The 21,422-nt window shown below is 41.4% G+C and overlaps 1 long non-coding RNA gene across 1 annotated transcript; it reads left to right on the plus strand.

Moving 5' to 3' along the window:
• The first annotated feature begins 323 nt into the window (after window positions 1-323).
• Window positions 324-9,410, plus strand: LOC139148038 (uncharacterized). Its single transcript, XR_011555858.1, has 2 exons — window positions 324-618; window positions 7,421-9,410. It is a non-coding gene; the product is annotated as an uncharacterized lncRNA (long non-coding RNA).
• Window positions 9,411-21,422: the final 12,012 nt, after the last annotated feature.

Genomic DNA, 21,422 nt, shown 5'->3' on the forward strand with positions numbered 1-21,422 from the left:
GTCTGGTTATTGAACACCTTTCGGCTCCTTCAATTGAAACCTACCAACCTCACAAACCGTGTGTATACCACTGCTAGCGCCTGCTCAGTAGTATGGAAATCGGGACGCAGGTCGCAGTTTTGAAGTCGCGGGTCGCAGGTCATGACCGGATTTCCATACAGTAGAGTTAGACAATCCTATGAGTGTATCACCGGACGTGCTAAGATAAACACTTTTGGGCAAAGAATCGACCAGCAGACGTCAAGAGCGTGTAGTTAATAATTGAAAACACCTGACAGCGGAATTTTGAGTTTGTTGTTGGCCTATATGCTGCTTTTCTTCACATATTCGGACAAGTAAAAACAGTTGGCTTCTTTTCAAAAGACTGTAAACGCTCTAATTTTACATATATCTTCGTTGTGACAGACCCGGCCAACGATATCCTGGTACATATCTTGTTTTGAAACTACGGTAACGACGAATATCGATATCAGCGAATCATAATTGCAAACCAAAGTTTGTAAACGGTCAAGTGTGACCGTATTTGCTGACGACATAACCACTGAAGTAACAATACGACTACCATATTTATAAGTCATGTGGCATAATTTACGACATTAGCTTCCAACGTCCGAAACGGTGAGTGCTCGCTGTCTTCCTGCTGATTCTAAATTCAATGTAAGTCGGTAAAGAATATTTTATTCGGAACTTTGCTGGTCTGGCTAATATGGTTGCACAAATCCGTCAAAAATATATATTATTAAACAAATCGTATATTGAAAGTTGCATGCTCCGTAGGATGCAACGGTAACTCCACATAGTCGTCATTTGTGAACCGGAACTTTTTTACCTTGACAACTTTGGTAAAAAGTACATGTTTCGACATAAGAAATCCGGGTTTTTTTAGTTGTAAATTTTACATAGAAAACAGACGAACCTTATACTAGTGATTAAAATATATCAATGCGCCATTCCACAATGAAATACGTTCTATGTTCAATCGTTTTAAAAGCATATGATTGCCTTTGCCTTCCCAAGGCTTCTGAAAAATACAGGTTTGTTATCCTGTGCGGTTGGGGGGAGGTGCACGTAGACGCCCCCTCTAGCCCACGGCCTAATATATTGTTAGTAATGCTTGCTGTATAAGTAAGACAAGGAGGCATACACAATTTTCCAAATACGTCTTATCAAAATTATTTTATAGAAAATATTTAAAAAGTAAATTATAAAAACAGACAGTCATCAACAATCTATTTACTTTAAGGAGAAAATGGCAATATGACTATGTGTGTGCGTTTTAAAGTCTTCTTTTTTATATTAAGGCTGTGCATTAGTTCATTGCATAACAATAAAATGCCCATTCACGATATACCAATGTAGCAAAACTTGCAATTTTAGTGAGCAGGGACAATAATGGATTGTAAATACCCAATTTTGAAATTTATTTTCTTCTTCAGCACATTGCAATTAGTAAATAACATCCATAAATCGGTTTGATTTGCTTCATTGGGAGGAAACAATAGTTATCGTATTTTCTTCCGGTTAAAATTGCTGAATTACCAGAAAAAATCGATTTAAAGTTATCCAATTCTATGACGTCATATTTTTTTACTAAAACCTTATGCATTGTAGAAAGACCAGTATCTAAGCTTTCTAAAACTATAAGATATATGGCATTTCAAGCCAGTTTACTTCATCAAGGACAGAATGTTGTACCCCTACCCCTAGCTTTTGCACACCCCATACAGATACACGCAATTCAAAATTGACGTCAGAGAAGTAGTGTGTAGTTAAATATCTGATGTTAACACTTTTTTTCTTGTTTAATATGTCGGAATAAGTAATTGAAACACAAAAAGTTGTGAAAATTTTGCTTAATAAAAAGTAGATCACAATTGTTACATGGTATTTTGGGTAAAAAATTTCAAAATTGTCAAAAAAATTCATTTCAAAGTCGTCCTATTCTATGTACACAAATTAATTTTGCTAAAGTTGGTATTCCTCAGAAAGAACAGTATCTGAGCTTTCAAAAAATGTAAGGTTTGTGCTATTTCATGCTAGTTTACTCAATTTAGGGGAGGATATAGTACCCCTAACCCCTACCCATTTTTCGCCATTTTTTGCGGTACACACAAATCAAAAACCAGTGCAGACAGGTAGTGCATCCCAAAATATCCAATGTTAACATTTTTTTTCTAGTTCAGCAAATCCCAAAGAACAATAAAATACCCATGTAGTAGGTTTACGGGGGGTGCACGGTGGGCCCCTCCAGCCCACGGACTAAATTTCTAACTGAATTATGTTCTTGTCTTTGTGTGTGTCAAATGTATCAGTGAGAAAACTTACATTGTAGTCATGTTTGTTTACACAAATTGCACTGTTAAAAGTACAGAGAGGAGTTGCATGGTACCCCAGAATGAAAGTATAAAATGACTGGTTTTGCCATGCAATGAGATAAATAAGTCTAGGTTTGATGCAAATAGCGATTGTCCTTGGCATAAAAAGGTAGTAGACTACCCAGGGGCTATGCAAAATTAGTCATTGCATAGGACTGCATACATGTAGAGATGTCAGAAATCATACTAGGTAAATTGTCAATTTCACAGAACTTTCACAAATGATCATCTGAAAGCTGCTTTATTGAAAAATATAAAGCAAATACCATGTTACTGTGCTTGATTTTTAAAAACAATCATAATTGTATGTTTTCTTCGGAAAAATCACTGAAGCAAAAGTGCTGACTCAGCATTTTTTCACCATTTTCATTACATTATATAAGGTGGCATATCTCTTATTGGATAAGTTACTTCATACGTGATGTTCATATTGGAAATACTACATGTAGATGATACTTAAGAATCAAGAGTGTAATGAAATAACAATATTTTTATCCGCCATATGGCTATTGTTTTCTTTGAATAGGTCATATTGCCAATAAAAGTCATGTGTAGAGCTCAAAATCATGGGGTACTCGATAATTGAATGTAAATTATCTCATAAAGTAGATTGGGAACAGCCATTTTACAAGCCAGAACATTAGTGATTCTTAGAATGTGACAAATTTCTTAAGTAGTCCCCCAACTTAAAAGTCCGTACCTGCCACAGTCAAACATCGTAAAGTTTTTCAATTCATTTCCACCAAATATGGGAGAGTACTTCTGAAAAAGTGAAGCAACTTATCTAGTTAGTGAAAACACCCTGCTTTGTAATATCATTTAATTATTTCTTCCTCTCAGTACTTGCTACTAGTATGTTATGTTAAAAACAACTTGGCAACATACAACCAAAGTGTTTGATAGAGACCACAAATATAACAACATCTTGGAAAATAATCAAGAAAAAGGTTATAAAAAAGGATCATTCATGGTGGACATAACGATATATATTTGACCAAAAATAGGCCATATTTGGCGACATATAACTTATTGTAAATTAACAAGGGTCAAATCCTGATTTCTATAGGAGCGGTACCTGACCGGGAAAACCATCCAAAGAAGTAATTTAAGATATACCAACAACTTGTGTCGGTCACCATCTCGACCGTACTGAACAATGTGCTAAATTGAAAATAAAGGGTGAAATCAAGCCGAAAAGTTCCGAACCCGTTGCAATCTATAAGCCAAGATTTACACGCTTAATTATTCGTGACGTCGGCGATTCAGGTTCGCTGATTGGTCTATCGTAATAGCCTTTGTATGGACAAAAGCCGGACTGTTCAAGTAAAGAAATGAACGCATACAAGTTAATACTTAACATTTTCGGACGATGTTATTGTCACCTCCAATAATGTAATTTTACGAATAAATAGGGAATCACCAATTGAAATACTATTATTATTAATCAAGAACATACAGCTGTTAAAAATGACAACTGTATAGAATTCTTGTCGTCAGCACGTCGACAGCGTGTCAGAGATGCCGGCCTTGTCAAAATTGCCTTGTATTTACAGACTTTACATTTTGCTGTTGACCACCTGGTAAAGTAAAACCTTCGACTGAATGTTTGAATTTTGACGGCATATAATCTCGAGGAATAATTTTGATAAATATTGGACCCGAGCGCACCGACATCCTTTAGACCTCGTATGAACACCTGTTCATTTATTTTAGGTTCCGTTCATTTCTTTTTGCCGAGTCTTTTTTCGCTAAAGTTTGATTGAAAGAAAAACAATGTAAAATATATTGCAGCATTGGTACACTATCAATAACTCAAGCCATAATCGAAGAGTACTTCCCCTGCTGTACAAGAAGCCAAGAAAACCCGTTGGCAAGGATAATGGGAAAATTCAGGGAAAGCCACTGAAGCAATTACAGTTCCGACAGACAAATTAAAAAAAACACGCAAGACGTCGTTTGCTGTTTAGTTAAGCTTCATAGTTACCATGTTTACGAATACCGTGGGTAATAAATCAAGGAACAGCTCATGATTTTACCATTTTACTGACGGGGCGTATGATTACTGTCAGTCCTGCTTCTTTCCACAAGAATCTAACTATATCATAAGGAAAAAAACGCTGTAGTAGATGAAATCTTGCCATTTCATGAACCCACGAAAACGTTGTACTGAATTTTTCACAAAGCCTTGAAATTTCCAAGTTCTAGGCTTTCTCTTCACGATAAACTGACTTGACTACGTAAATTTGAGAGCTATCAGCTGGGAATTGACCAGTAAATCTAGGACTGGGTTAAAATAGGGGCCAGGGAAAAGCTTCAGAAACAGTATAAAGGATTTTTCAGCACTAAATAGCCGTATGAAGGTCTGTAATTTTTTTTAAATATTATGCATAATGGCAACATCTGTAGAAAATAATTTGTCAAAATTTGGAACGCAAATTGTAATTGCATGTCCGAGTCAGCATCTTGACCACCCCTTCAACGATCTAATGGTAAATCCCACATTTTTTTTATTATTATTATTACACTTTATTTAAAGAGGGTAATCTGATTACAGTAAAGTAATTGTAATTTCCATCAGAGCCCTCATGAAAAGAAGGCAAAATACACAAACAAATCATCGAATAAACAAAAACGTATGGAATAGACGAATAGAAGATGTCGAAGACAAAGGAAAAATAGGCTAGTCTAAGTCAGAGCCTTCATTACAATATTTCATGAAAAGATAACAATGCAGTTTTGATTTAAACGTCGGCAAGGCTTCACAATCACGGATAGTTGGGGGAATGGAATTCCAGATTTTAGTAGCTCGATATACAAATGATCTTTGACCCATGCTTGTCCTAAACATTGGTGGGTAAAGGTTACCATTACTAGAACTACGAGTATTTAAACGATCCATTTCTGAGAGAGGTTGGAATAGATCACTAATATAGCTTGGTGCGAGACCATTTAAAGCTTTGAAAGTCATAACAGCTGTTAAGTATTCAATACGTAAATCTATGGGCAACCACTGCAAACTAACAAAAACTGTTCGAGAAGGAAAAGTCGTGTCAACTCCGAGAATTACCTTACCAGCTCTTTTCTGGAGTTTGTACAATCTTTGGAGATTGGTCTTAGACGTACTTGCCCAAACAATACAACAATAGTCAATTACAGACAAGAACAAAGCGTTATAAACTAGCAAAAGAACACTCCTTTGAGAATAGGGGCGTAGTCGTCTTATAACACCAATTCTTGCAGACAAAGTCTTGCACAAATTATCTATGTGGTCATCCCAGCATAAAATGTTGTCTAATTGAACACCAAGTAGTTTGTGAACAGCAACACTGTCAATGAGAGTATCATTGATCTGAATGTGAAATGAAATATCAGAGTCGGCTAAGTGATAAATTTTGGGGCGAGACGCAACAATCATATATTTTGTTTTTAGTGGTGTTAATTGCCATGCTATTGTTATGAACCCAGTTTGAGATTGGCACGAGACCCAAAATGGACCCCTGAGGTACACCACACGTAATCGACAAAATATCGGAGTGTACACCTAAATAGCTAACAAATTGGCTTCTTCCTGTAAGGTATGATTGAAACCACTTTAGGGACAAATCAGAAAGCCTCAGCAAAATGTTATGATCAACAAGATCAAAAGCTTTACATAAATCTAAAAACAATACACCTCTATACAATCCTTGATCCATAATCTGTAAAAGCTGGTCAGTTAACTTGACTAAAGCAGTGTGACAAGAGTGATATTGTCTAAAACCAGATTGCGAGCTGACAAAAAGATCGTTTGAATGCATAAAATTGTACAGACTAATATAAACATGTTTTACTAGTATTTTAGAGAGAACAGGCAGAAGTGAGATAAGCCTATAGTTGTTTACATCACTCTTAGAGCCTCCCTTATGAATTGGAACTACTTTAGCACATTTGAAACAGTCGGGAAAAGTACCGCTGGTAATTGACAAATTAAACATTTCTGTAACAGTTTCTGCAATACAAGAAACACCAATTTTCAAGAGTTTGGGAGAGACATTGTCGTAACCAGCTGATTTACATTCACTTAGTATAGAAAGCTGCTCTGTGACAAAATTGACAGAAATCGGAGGAATCTTAAAATTGGCCATGGTAGCACCAATTTTCGAACTAACCCAGTTATCAATAAGACCCATGTCAGGTGAAGCATTGAGACTGGAATGATACTTATTAACAATACCTGTAAAATACGCATTGAAAACCTTAGCAATATTCTTATGATTTGTTAGCTTTTCACCCTTATACAAAATACAAGGACTTTGTAAACGAGAATTATCATGAGAGAGAATATCACTTATACAACGCCAAATTATAGACGGATTTCTTGAATTGTTCCTGAAAATGTCACGATAGTGCTGTCGTTTTGCATAGGAAATAGTGTGTACAACTCTATTTCTTAAAGATCTATAAAGTAGCCAATCATTAAGAGACTTGGATCGGGTAGCCTTAAGAAGATGATAATCCCAGACATGAATGAGATCAAGAATGTCCAGAGTGAACCATGGCGGCTGTCTGAGTCTTTTCACACGTTTCTCAACAAATTCTCAACATTAATATTGACATACACAGGTCATATCGAGGTACGATAAGGGGAAGGGGTGTGACCTACAATGACAACATTTCAAAGGCTATCCCTGAGGTGCTTGTAAAACGCACAGGTCTGTAAACTTGTCCTGACTTACAATGCAATAAAACTGACTGTATACTTAGGATGTCAGCAACTGCTATCAATATCAGGCATTATCGTGCGAAAACGATCTTGCAGTAGGACTTTGCATATTAAAAAAAATTGTGATATTTCATTTCAACAGTTCTAAGCTGTCAACAGGTGTTATGATATCTCAACGGTATGAGGAAATATATTGTTAAGATCAAGGTTCGGTACTTGTGCAAACTCTGAGGGAAAAAATATATATTTAAGCCTGAAGCTTATCGTGCTTAAGTAAATATTACTAAATGGCCATTTTGGTAACTTTGTGTCTGACGATATTTCATATTTTGTACACCCGCAGTTCACATAACAACGAAGTGAGGGGGCCTCACACACCTCGATCACTCTGAAGAATTACCGTGCACCTTTCAATAGTTAGAATGTTCCACGAGCGTTCTGAAATCGTCAGATGGTGAGTTTCCACCAATAAGCCACAAGAGAAACTACGTTGGCGGTCCCGTTCCGTTGTCCTTAAAATGATTGCAATCTGCTGATGTTTGTCAGTGAATTTGATTTTGACATATTTACTCAAGTACCCGTAATGCTGGTCATGGTGATTTATACCTTCTTAGGTTGAACACTGTCAAGGTCATTTTTCTTCCTTCTACGGGTATTTGAAATAAAATTCCTGTCGAAGATAGTAAATATGGCACATGGGAAGTCTACGAATATGTATATTCTAGGAGATAAGTTGACTCGCACGGCTAGGTTAGCCGTATAGATTGCATTCTTGGATACTCCAGAGACTGTACACTGCAAGGCATGCTGTGTTGCATGTATCACATGTGTGATTTCACTCATTTTTATTTAATAGAGAAAAAGTAACTTCCATATGTTGTCAGACAGTTTCTACATGTATGATTGAGTGAATGTGTTTTGTGCACTCAGTACACTTACACGATAATTATAGAATTGTTCAGAGGGTACGCGATGTTATATTGCTGGAGATATAGACTCTATAAATCTTCGTATCTTTGGATGGAGATGACGAATTCAAGAACTTATTGCTGGGCTTGCGGTAGCCAGCAAACAGAACACTAGCCTAGAAAGTTTGAGCGGCTAAGCGCCAATGATTGGCAGGCCATGACGTATACTATGTCACATGTCTGGTGACGTAGAAGAAGAAGCTGGAAGACGGCATGGGCGGACGCGACTTGTGTATAGTCGAATTTCAAACTTTCTGTTCCGACGTTGTGAACGTCGGAACTGACTCAACCATCACACCGTCTAGTATGGGTGAGACTCAAAACATTTAGAGAACATTCATATGTGGTAAGAGAGACAATTTCTGACACAACGATCCATCAAGCCCCAACCACGTGTGGGCGAGTGACGTAGCTACGAGTGAAAGGACAGACCGGAAGCTTCGGCGCGAGTAGGAACTCACCAGCCTGTATATGGAACTTCTATGCACCTTCAACGCTACGCCGCGCTACCGGACCGGACGTCAGGAACAGTAACGATCAGGTTTAGTAGATATACACGCTTGTAGGACAACAAAGATTCTCGTCCTTCGAACTGTGTAAACTTTGCCTACAAATCCGAACTCTCGGCGGAATCGAAATCGTGCTTTAATAATCACACACACACGATTGTAAGTCGATTTTGTATGAGTGATTCTTTGCCGATTGGAGGGACGTTTATAGTTTGGATCGTGGGTGAAATTGGTTCTAAAAGTGGGCGATTGTTATTTCCCTACAAGAAGGCTTAGAATAGTATGAGTGTTTGTACAAGTTGTCTGACACTGAAAATCTGTTGTATTAGTTTGATAGAACTACAACTGAGTTCAGGTTGACGTTTAGTGTTTACCGAATTATACTGAACTGTTGCATTGTTCGAGTATCAGTTTAGAGTTAAAGCCTCACTGCTATAGGCTACTTTTATTTTCTGTACACTTGTAAAATTACTACAGTGTGTTCAAACTTTGAGATAACTTTTATTTGTCATAGTGACCGGAAATACTGTAGAGTTGTCACTATTAGACTGCTGAGTTTGTTTTGAGTGCACACCATATGACAGAGAACTGGTGTATTTCTATGTGTTGTGAGTACAGCCAGTTCAAAGACATTAAGGCTTACTAGCACATAGCTATCATGTTTTCAGTGTTATTCAAGTAAATTGTGACGTCACGGAAACAATTTCTTTGATGTGTTACTGTCAATCTTTGCTATACTTGTTAGCGAGTTGTCAATCATTGTACAATACGGGGGTATCTGCGAATACCCGCTGTTGTTGTTGATTTATTCTTGGGTAATAAATATTGTTGTTGGCGGAACTGTTGTGCCAACTGATATGATTGTGAGATCGCTTTGTATAATCACACACACACGATTGTAAGTCGATTTTGTATGAGTGATTCTTTGCCGATTGGAGGGACGTTTATAGTTTGGATCGTGGGTGAAATTGGTTCTAAAAGTGGGCGATTGTTATTTCCTGTTGTGCCAACTGATATGATTGTGAGATCGCTTTGTATTGTACATTTAGAAGTAAATACCACCTATCTGAGCGAACTATCGCGACCAGGTTAAGAGGTCTCAGTGGAACGAAAGTGAGGAACATTTTAATTGTCAGTTAGGCACAGACTTTCATGCTGTTTGACAATATACTTTTCTTATAGTCACGCCTAGCACAACTCAAACAAATTTTTGTCAACTCTCAGGTGTGACATATAAATGGCGCCCAACGTGGGGCATTAACTAACAAAAAGGTTGTGCCCAGTATCCAGATCAGGTGGTAAACAGTTGATAAAAGAATTATTTAACCAGCTTTGTCTGATGTTAAGGATATTAACATTTCATAGCATTATCAAGTGTATAGTATTACATAAGTTTCAAAGTGATTTACTGTAAGTTGTGTGCTCTGTATGTCGCTGTGCGTGTGGCTTGCATTTGCAACTGTGATTTGCACAACGACTAGAATGGCATCGGATGAAACAACCCCTCGTTCGTTGGGCATGGCTGGCCGGGGAGTGAGGCGCTTGCCAGGAGTGTCGTCCGTCTCATCAGCAGACACAGCAGTTGGTAGGAGAGCTGGTGAGCCACAAGACTTTACCCAAACAAATATAGAGAGAGAGATTTCACTCAGGCTAGAGCAAGAGAAACAAAGATGGAAAGCTGAAGAGAGTGAACGGTTAAACCAAGCAAAGGAGCAATGGTTGTCAGATGAAAGACAAGCAAGAGAGGCTTGGAAGACAGCCATACAGGGAGAAGTAGAAGAGAGGTATAGAAAACCGGAAATTGAACGGCGTGATTGGGAGCATAGAGAACAGTACAGGTGTGCAAAGGAAAACGGGGATGCTGCTGATGGAGTTGGTGGTGCGGTAGGAGGAGCTCGTGTGGCACAGAGTACGCCTGCGTGACCAGACCGATCCAGATCGCCCAATTTCACACCTGCTACAGGGGAGACTCCGCGCTCCAGATCAACAAGGCCGAGTACAGGAGAGTACAACATACCTGCCTCTTCATGTCAAGACTTGTTTGAAGATGAGATCGCTCGTCTAGACAATGCATTAGAGAACGAAAAGATGACCGTGGGCCCACATGGTAAAAAGTGGCAAACTGCTGATGCTACACCTACAACCTACAGAGACAGCGATGGTAATTATACAGCTGTGTACTTGGGAGACAAACACAAGTTAAGTACATTTTCTGGTGATGTAAACCGCAAATCTGATGTTGACTTCTAGACATGGGAAGGGGAAGTCATGACGTACATACATGGAAATAAAGAGTCTGCCATGTCGATGCTACGAACTATCAGAGCGTCATTGAAAGGCGGTGCGGTCCGACTAGTTGATGGAATGGGACCTACAGTCACATTTGACCAAATGTTGAGAAAGTTACGCAAACGCTATGGTAATGTGCAATCAGCGGAAACCTTGCTGGCGAACTTTTATAGTAAGGGTCTTCAAAGAGACAATGAGTGCATACCTGACTTTGCAAACCGCTTGGAGGAAGAATTAAATAAGGTACAGCGAAAGGGTGGTATACCCAAGTCAGCGATGGATGAACGGCTGAGAAGCACGTTCTGGAGAGGTTTACGAGACGAAGGTGTCAGAGACAGTATTCGTCATCGTGTAAGCCAAGTTAATGATTTTGACGAGATGGTAGGGCTTGCACGAGAGGCTGAGGAAGAAGTCCGCGAGCGAAGACAGCCCCGTCCTTCGACATCGCGTTCGAGATCAGCTGCTACCCACCAAATGATTGCCGATGAAGAAGAGGAGATGGCAGACAACTCAAAGAGGACACTGCTTTCTGAAGAGGACATCGTAGACAGTGCAGCTAGAGAGTTTGCCCGACAACTTGAGCCATCCCTGAATTCGGTTGTGCAACGCTTGGACATGTTAGAGACGAAAGTTAGTTCTACTTCGGGGTATGGCACACAGGGTCCAAGCTCCGCTAACAACGCCAACCAACACAGACTTAAACAACAAACAGATAGACAGTATGCGTCTAGCCCCAGGGCACCTCGACGCTGTTTCGGATGTGGCAATGTTGGCCACCTGGTGCGAGACTGTCCAAACCCCAAGCAACAGAGCTCAACATGCTACCGCTGTGGAGAGGGAGGACACTTCTCCAGGGACTGTCCACAAAACAAAGATGACTCTAAACAAACATCGTCGGCATCTGGCCAGTCAAATAACAAGGCCCATAAGTCTGACAGGAGTCAAACCAAAAATGTTCGGCCAGAACGTGACCCACCTGCTAGGTATCACCGCAGGCGGTTACAACGTAGAAAATGGTATCATGCATCAAACGGAGATGACAGAACGACACCGTCGGATGTAGACACAACTGACCAAACCCTGCGGATGATGCAGACAGATATACGCCGCAGAGTGGTTGGACCAGCATATGAAGAGGCGATTGTAGTGGATGGCCATGATGCCCGCTGCCTCATGGACACAGGTTCGCAAGTTACTACTTTGAGCAAGTGGTTTTATGACAAACACTTTTCGGACCGCCCACTGGAAGCATCAGCTGATGATTTGCATATACTTGGAGCCGGTGACCAGGCAGTTCAAGTATTAGGGATCCTGGAAGTACAGGTGAGACTGCCGTCAGCGATATATGGCGTAGAACAGACGATGGACGCCCTGGTGATAGTTGTCCCCGACACCGAGTATGGAGACCGGATACCCATAACACTTGGCACGAATGTGTTAGAACCATGTATGCGAGCTGCGGCAGTCATCAGAAAATCAAATCACAATAAAGTTGACAAGATGTCGGTCCAAGGAAGACGAGCGTATGACAGAATTCAGTCCAGGTACCGTTTTGCTGGCAAGGATGGCCATGTGGGGTCGGCACGTGCTCTTCTGAAGAGACCAGTTACGATTCGCCCGGAAAGTAGCGTAATTGTGACCGGCAAATTGTCAGGCGCAACTGCGAATGATGAGTACATGGTCAGCGTTGAACCAGCATTGTCACCCAGCTGTGCAGCAACGGCCAGTCCAGTTGTTACAGCGATGCATTGCCAAGTGGATCAGTCTACAGTTCGTCAGGTTATACAATGGCAACAACCACAACATAACAATCAGACCTGGCAGTGTTATCGCGGAAATCAACGCAGTGACAACTGTAGAAAGTGTCCCTATGAGTAGACTGGATGCAACCGTAAACAGTATCCAGGCCGATACCAACAGTGACTCATGTGATGACGTTAAAGGAACTACTATAAAGGGTGTTAAATTTGACCTAGACCCAACATTGTTGTCCAAGGAACGTCTTGGAGTGGTGTGTGATTTGTTTCGTCGGAACTTGGGTACATTTTCTACTGGCGATACAGACCTTGGGAAGTGTGACCTAGTGAAACATCGCATTAGACTCACAGACGACATACCTACACGAGAAAGACATCGTCGACTGCCGCCAGCAAAGTACGCGGAGCTTCGTCAATTGATACAAGACATGATGGATTGTGGCATCATAAGGGAGTCCAACTCGCCGTACGCAGCGCCGATTGTCTTAGTTGGGAAGAGAGACGGGACAACCCGGCTATGTATTGATTATAGACGTCTGAACAGCAAGACAATCCGGGACGCCTACGCGCTTCCAAGGATCGAGGAAAGTATGGAATGCTTGAAAGAAGCCGACTGGTTTTCCACAGTTGACCTCAAGTCGTCCTACTGGCAACTATTGATGCACGAAGATGATATCGAGAAAACAGCCTTCGTGACTCCGGTTGGGCATTACGAGTGTCTCCGTTTACCCATGGGGCTGTGTAACAGCGCTAGCAGCTTTCAGCGTGCAATGGAGAAGTGCCTTGGAGACTTGGTTAACCGCTCGTGTATAGTCTACCTTGATGATATTGTGATATTTGCTTCAACGTTTGAGGAGCACTGCCAGCGTCTTGAGGAGGTACTCAAGCGGTTGAAGAAGCACGGGTTGAAAGTGAAGGCTTCTAAGTGCCAGTTTTTCCGGCGAGAGGTCAGCTTCTTGGGACACATTGTGTCACATGAGGGGGTGAAGACCGACCCAGCGAAGACTGAAGCAATTAAGACCTGGCCTGTACCCCGCAGTGCTAAAGAAATCAAAGTTTTCCTGGGAGTGTGTGGCTATTACCGCAGATTCGTAGAAGGTTTCTCCAAAATCGCGAAACCCCTGAATGACTTGACCACAGGACTCTACGTAAAACAAAGGACGAAGGGCGGGAAGATGGTACGACAGAAGCCACCAGAATTTGTGTGGACAGAGAAGTGTCAGGTGGCATTCGACACCTTAGTTGAGCGTCTCACAAACCCACCCGTCCTCGCATATCCTGATTACTCACTGCCTTTCGAGTTGCACACTGACGCAAGCCTACTAGGGCTTGGAGCAGCACTATACCAGGTACACGAGGGAAATGTAAAGAGAGTAGTGGCATATGCCAGTCGTGGGCTCTCGAAAAGTGAGAGGAAATACCCAGCCCACAAGCTGGAGTTTTTAGCGCTAAAGTGGCTGTGACAGATAAGTTCTCTGACATGCTGCTAGGCCGCCATTTCCTGGTATTGACTGACAACAATCCCCTCGTGTACGTTACCACCAGTGCCAAGCTAGATGCTACTGGACATCGTTGGATGGCAAGGTTGGCAGATTATGACTTTCGGATTGAATACCGTCGTGGAGTACTCAACAGAGACGCAGACGCGCTCTCTAGGAAACCACAGTCGGGATACTCAACAGATGCAGAAGGACATCCTCACTGGCTTGATTGGGTCCCTCCCTACCCTCAAGAAACAACAGTAATGAGCAGCCAGATGGTCGTGGCAATTCTTGAAAGTAAACTTGTCCCATGGTACCAGCCATGGAAATTATCGGCAAAATTCCAAGATGTAATGTCCAGACGTTGGCTGACATGGTGCCAGAAGGTACTACGACATTACCCACCATTAGTCGTGCTGAGTGGAAGGATCTACAACTGGCAGATCCGACAATCGGTGCGATATACAACTATGTCCAAAGAGGTGAACCACCTGACCGTCAGCAACGTGCGTCAGAAACTCGCCAAGTATCTGCAGCATTGCGAGAATGGAAGAAGTATAGGTTGCGTAATGGTGTGCTGTACAGGCAAAGAACAGAAAAGAGCGGTAGGACAGTATACCAGCTATACTTACCACCTAGCCATAGAGAGACTGCCATGGATGCATTACACAACGAGATGGGTCATCTAGGCCAGGAACGTAGTATAGAACTGATGAGGTCACGATTTTACTGGCCGGGTATGACAGATGACATCATCAACAGAATCCGTCGATGTGAGAGGTGCACACGCCGGAAGATTGCAGCTGGAGGTCGTGTAGTTGCTCCCTTGGTGCCGATATTGACAACAATGCCCTTAGAGTTACTGTGCATAGACTTTCTCTCCCTTGAGCGATCAAAAGGAGGATACCAGGATATCTTGGTCATGACGGACCATTTTACTAAATATGCCATAGCAGTGCCGACTAGAAACCAAACTGCCAAGACAACTGCGAAAGTCTTGATGGACACATTCTTGCAGGAAGTCGGCATCCCAACTAGGATCCACTCCGATCAAGGGAGGAATTTCGAGAGTCGGTTGATTGCTCACCTTTGCACATTGTTGGGCGTGAAGAAGTCGCATTCGTCCCCATACCACCCTCAAGGGGCGGGCATTGTGGAACGCTTCAATCAGACGTTACAAGGCATGTTAGGTACGTTGCAGCCAGAACAGAAACAGAATTGGGCTCAACAAGTCAAAATGCTGACTCATGCATATAACTGCACAACGCATGAGGTCACAGGTTATTCCCCCTGGTATCTGATGCATGGACAACACCCGAAATTGCCAATAGACTTATACCTTGGGTTAGAGCCTACTGATGAAGCAGAGGGGACATATGACCAGTACGTGGAGAATCTGCGAAAGGACTTGCAAATGGCCTACAGGATAGTGGGCAGCAGAATGGCAAACAAGGCACAGAAGAATAAGTACCTGTATGACAAGAAAGCAAAAGAAGCTGAATTGGAACCAGGTGATCGTGTGTTGGTGCGCAACGTGTCTATCCGAGGCAAACAGAAGCTTGCTGACAAGTGGGAACACAGTCCTTATCTAGTCGTGAAAAGGGTGAACCCTGAAATCCCAGTCTACGTACTGAAGCCGGAGTTTGGAGGGAAGCGTAAGACAGTCCATCGTAATTTACTGATGCCATGCTACGCACTACCAGCAATTCCTCCAGATCGCCCTATGCGCGTACCAAGGAGACAACCCTCTCGGCAAAATACCCGCATACAAACTCCGACTAGACATACAAATAGAGCAGCTGCAGAGCCGAGCGACGCAGAAAGTGAAAGTTCTTCCAGTGATGAAAATTGGGCTCAGAAAATAAGGGTACGACGAAGTAGTCCGACAAGACGCGCAGAAGTACAGATGCCAGAAGCTGATCCACCTGAACAAGAGTCACATTCTGATGGTGATACAGAAGATACCAGTCCACCTCACGATCAGCAACAGAACCAGTCAACACAGATGGATGGAGCATCGTCAGACAACAACCTGAACAGCAATGTGATGCTACCTACCCCACCTGGTGATAATGTGGGAATGGCAGATACAGACGTTCAGCCAGACAGTGCAGCTGTGATGTCGTGTGGTACTGACGACGACAAGAGTGCTAAGTCTAAAGATATGTCAGACACCCATATCAGCAATCCAACTGTGGATGCAACTGCTCAGAGTGATGCAGTGAGTTCCGTGCATTGTGAAGAGGATGTAGGGAATGTTACCAGTCAGGCATCGGAACAGAGTAAACATGATAAAGATGTGACTGATTCCCCTAGCGTCAAGGTTGGAACGGAAGTAGCAGATGACACAGCTACAGAACGACGGTATCCAACAAGAAATCGACAGAAACCACAGTATTACAGCTACAGTAATACAAGATATGTCGTCGACCACGGGTTGAATGCAGAAGCACCAGCGTTCATGCCGAACAATGAATTAGTGGGATGCGAACCACTTCAGATGCCTCGCTACCCTGTGATCCAGGGGACTAGAATGAGAATAGAGTTACCTGGTCTGAGAAACAGAGAAGTGTACAGTCATCAACTTTCTGCAAGAAAGCTGGCTGCCAGGAGAAATTCTGAGAGAAAGCCAAGTTATGTTGGAGTCTGCAAGAGGGATGAGATTCGTCGCATGCCGACTTCACAGCCGAAGCCACCTATTTTGGGAAACAACCCATATCTATCAGACTGGCGATATATACCATTACCGACAGTCAGCCATGGACGACTATAGAGTTATGTTACCAAACAATTTTAAGTTATGCATTGACCGCTTCCACTTACCGATTCATGTACAGGTGTGTGTGTGTCATGTAGCTACTATGTAAGGAGGAGCCCGTTTGATGGAGTATTTCCAAGGGTCCTGCCACCAGGTGTGTTAGATGGAATTCTCGCCCTGCTGCATTGTTCCCGTACACGCTATCGTGTAGCGTAATTGCAAGATTTCGAGTTGACATTTATCCTTCTCATATGGCTTCGCAAGTTGGGGGACAGTGTGACATATGGCGGAGAGATAGTTGGCCATGGTACGAGTCGGCGACAGAGTACCAGAGATGTGTTGGTACGGGTTGGATGTGGAGGCGTGTTAGAGATTGGTCAAACAAATTATACGCAGCATAAATATAAAGACGGCGGCAACCTGTCATGTCGCTAGCCTGCGTGTTTGCCAAGTCTATGTGTGGTTTTGTTCTTTTGTGTTTACAGAATTTCTTACAGTATTCTTTTTAGAGTAGTCAACACTGACTGGTTGCAGCAGAGGAGCCAGTCATTCATTACCCTATATGGCTTCAGTCTCTTTTGCTTGCAGGGTTAGCAGTGTAATGTTGTAGAGTCACCCCAACAGTGCCCACCTGGATTGTCCTTGGATGACCCTTGGTCATATCTGTGAACATTCGTATTATGTAACTGTTCTACTGCATGTATTTACACCTCACCCCTGGAGGGCTTACCTGGTATACCTTATATACTAGGGTGGTTACTTGTAGGTAGGACTTCTAGATTGTCAAGGAAGAGCAAACGCATCCTTATTAGACCGCAATGTAATAGGTCCGTATTAAGATGAAGTTTAGCTATTGTAGTCAAAGCCACTGTAAAGAGTTGTGTGGTACATATTTCCATGTGGGGGCAGTTCCAAGGAGGGTTGTTGGCATGTCTCCCCTTACACTCCCAGTCGGCCGATTATAGACTGATGGTGGAAATGGAGGATAAGGGATGACATGCTTTGGGGAGGGAGGGTATCACATGTGTGATTTCACTCATTTTTATTTAATAGAGAAAAAGTAACTTCCATATGTTGTCAGACAGTTTCTACATGTATGATTGAGTGAATGTGTTTTGTGCACTCAGTACACTTACACGATAATTATAGAATTGTTCAGAGGGTACGCGATGTTATATTGCTGGAGATATAGACTCTATAAATCTTCGTATCTTTGGATGGAGATGACGAATTCAAGAACTTATTGCTGGGCTTGCGGTAGCCAGCAAACAGAACACTAGCCTAGAAAGTTTGAGCGGCTAAGCGCCAATGATTGGCAGGCCATGACGTATACTATGTCACATGTCTGGTGACGTAGAAGAAGAAGCTGGAAGACGGCATGGGGCCGGACGCGACTTGTGTATAGTCGAATTTCAAACTTTCTGTTCCGACGTTGTGAACGTCGGAACTGACTCAACCATCACACCGTCTAGTATGGGTGAGACTCAAGAACATTTAGAGAACATTCATATGTGGTAAGAGAGACAATTTCTGACACAACGATCCATCAAGCCCCAACCACGTGTGGGCGAGTGACGTAGCTACGAGTGAAAGGACAGACCGGAAGCTTCGGCGCGAGTGGGAACTCACCAGCCTGTATATGGAACTTCTATGCACCTTCAACGCTACGCCGCGCTACCGGACCGGACGTCAGGAACAGTAACGATCAGGTTTAGTAGATATACACGCTTGTAGGACAACAAAGATTCTCGTCCTTCGAACTGTGTAAACTTTGCCTACAAATCCGAACTCTCGGCGGAATCGAAATCGTGCTTTAATAATCACACACACACGATTGTAAGTCGATTTTGTATGAGTGATTCTTTGCCGCTTGGAGGGACGTTTATAGTTTGGATCGTGGGTGAAATTGGTTCTAAAAGTGGGCGATTGTTATTTCCCTACAAGAAGGCTTAGAATAGTATGAGTGTTTGTACAAGTTGTCTGACACTGAAAATCTGTTGTATTAGTTTGATAGAACTACAACTGAGTTCAGGTTGACGTTTAGTGTTTACTGAATTATACTGAACTGTTGCATTGTTCGAGTATCAGTTTAGAGTTAAAGCCTCACTGCTATAGGCTACTTTTATTTTCTGTACACTTGTAAAATTACTACAGTGTGTTCAAACTTTGAGATAACTTTTATTTGTCATAGTGACCGGAAATACTGTAGAGTTGTCACTATTAGACTGCTGAGTTTGTTTTGAGTGCACACCATATGAACAGAGAATGTGTGTATTTCTATGTGTTGTGAATACAGCCAGTTCAAAGACATTAAGGCTTACTAGCACATAGCTATCATGTTTTCAGTGTTATTCAAGTAAATTGTGACGTCACGGAAACAATTTCTTTGATGTGTTACTGTCAATCTTTGCTATACTTGTTAGCGAGTTGTCATCATTGTACAATACGGGGGTATCTGCGAATACCCGCTGTTGTTGTTGATTTATTCTTGGGTAATAAATATTGTTGTTGGCGGAACTGTTGTGCCAACTGATATGATTGTGAGATCGCTTTGTATTGTACATTTAGAAGTAAATACCACCTATCTGAGCGAACTATCGCGACCAGGTTAAGAGGTCTCAGTGGAACGAAAGTGAGGAACATTTTAATTGTCAGTTTAGGCACAGACTTTCATGCTGTTTGACAATATACTTTTCTTATAGTCACGCCTAGCACAACTCAAACAAATTTTTGTCAACTCTCAGGTGTGACACATGCTGATAAAGGCGCGAGTTTGAGTATGACCTTCGTTTTAATGGAACTTAGCCTCACCACTTTCGTGAATGGTTGAGCTACTTTTCACTACACGAGTGCATGGGCAAGTGACAAGTGCGAACACAGTGCGTCATGACAGTCGATGTGTAGTAGCCGTATTTGCATATGGAAGCACGCTTTGAGATAAGATGAACTTAAGTTGGTCCGTTCACAGACAAGGAGAAAAAAATTGTCTAAACTCTGGGTTAACTTTACGTCACTGCAGGGCCGCCAACTGCCTTCATGTTTGAGTAGCTAAAGTCAGTACTCAGACATCTTCCCCATTTTTGAATTATTGGTAAAATTTGCGTATTGAATCACAGTAGAGTAAGTGACATAAAAAGATCGAACTATAGTTGACTTTCAGAAATGCATGGCTTTTTAGTCTCTTCCATTTCATCTTTGACAATGTTGGTGAAAGTTTACAGTTAAAAAGAGAATTAATTTACCATCGAGCTGTAAAGTGGTGATTACAATCTTCACTACAAAATTAGATAAGGTTTGGTCTTACTCGTGGAAGAATCATATGGGTTTCAACTCGTCAGTAAGATCGGATGATGACCAATATACTGACATGCGCACGGGGGACTTGTAACGTTTCGGAGGAAGGGTATAAACCGTTTCGATACATAGAAATGTTTACTTTGGTTTATGGTATACTGACTTAAAATTGATACGAACATGTTTCAAATCAGACGTATAGTAATCTTCAAATTAGCGATGCACATAGTCGAGACTTTTTTCAAAGTAATGTTTGTTGTCAAAGATGACATGAACAACCTCTTATACTGTATCTTTTCAAAAAAAGATAATCTAAAATTTAGTGTGGGAGAAATAGTTTTCTCGGAGGATGAAGATGGTACACATCTGGAGTAGAAAACCTAAATGTATTGATGATTAAAGTTAATTCAAATATAAAATGTGATCATACTTTATGAACTTTAATACTACTTTGAAATGGTATAATCAGAAAAAATAACATTTTCTAGTATTGTCTACTTTAAGTTTTAAACGGCAAAGGTTGAAAGACTGAAGTTCAAAAATATTTATTAAAATCATGAAAAACACAATTGAAATGACTCTTAGTGTAAGAACTTTTTCACGGAAGACAATTCAAGTTTTGTTATATTGTGTTCAAAGAACATAATGTGAACTTTTTTCCAAATTTTTCCCAGCTAGAATAGGTTTATTTTTTTTGAAATGTTGAACATGGGAGAAAAAAGCCAGATATCGCGTAATATGCATAAATTTGCATGATAAATTTACACTTCTTTCTCACCCAACCTACGACGGCTTCGCATGCGCAAAGGTGAACCCAACCAATATTTTGATCTTTGGTTAAAAAATTTATGAAACTTTACGTGAATTTAATGAATCTTTGCAAAAAATTATTTTTGAGAAAATATGCTGTGAAAGTCTCACAGAGGAAAGTTTGAGCAAATTAAAGTATTAATTTCTTTCACAAACTACTTTGAGAAAGGCGCATACTTCCTTTAGAAAACCTGTCACAAGTGTACGACATTTTTGAGTGACAGCCAATTTGTTGTAAAACATGTCAGACAGCATCGCACCTAAAATGAAAAGACTCCACTGATGCTCTCTCAGTGCCGACAATCTTGTCAGCTTAACACCCCCCCCCCTCTTGCGTCACCGAACAGAATTACTAAGCAGTCTGGGATCTTAAAAGTGATTGAATGAAAGGGAAAATTTAGTATTTCTATTGAACTTTATAACATAGTCAGAGCCGCAGTGACTGGGTGTCTGTGTTACCATACAGCGTTTGTGACGTC

This window comes from Ptychodera flava, chromosome 13 (genome assembly GCF_041260155.1).
Source record: "Ptychodera flava strain L36383 chromosome 13, AS_Pfla_20210202, whole genome shotgun sequence".
Taxonomy (NCBI): domain Eukaryota; kingdom Metazoa; phylum Hemichordata; class Enteropneusta; family Ptychoderidae; genus Ptychodera; species Ptychodera flava.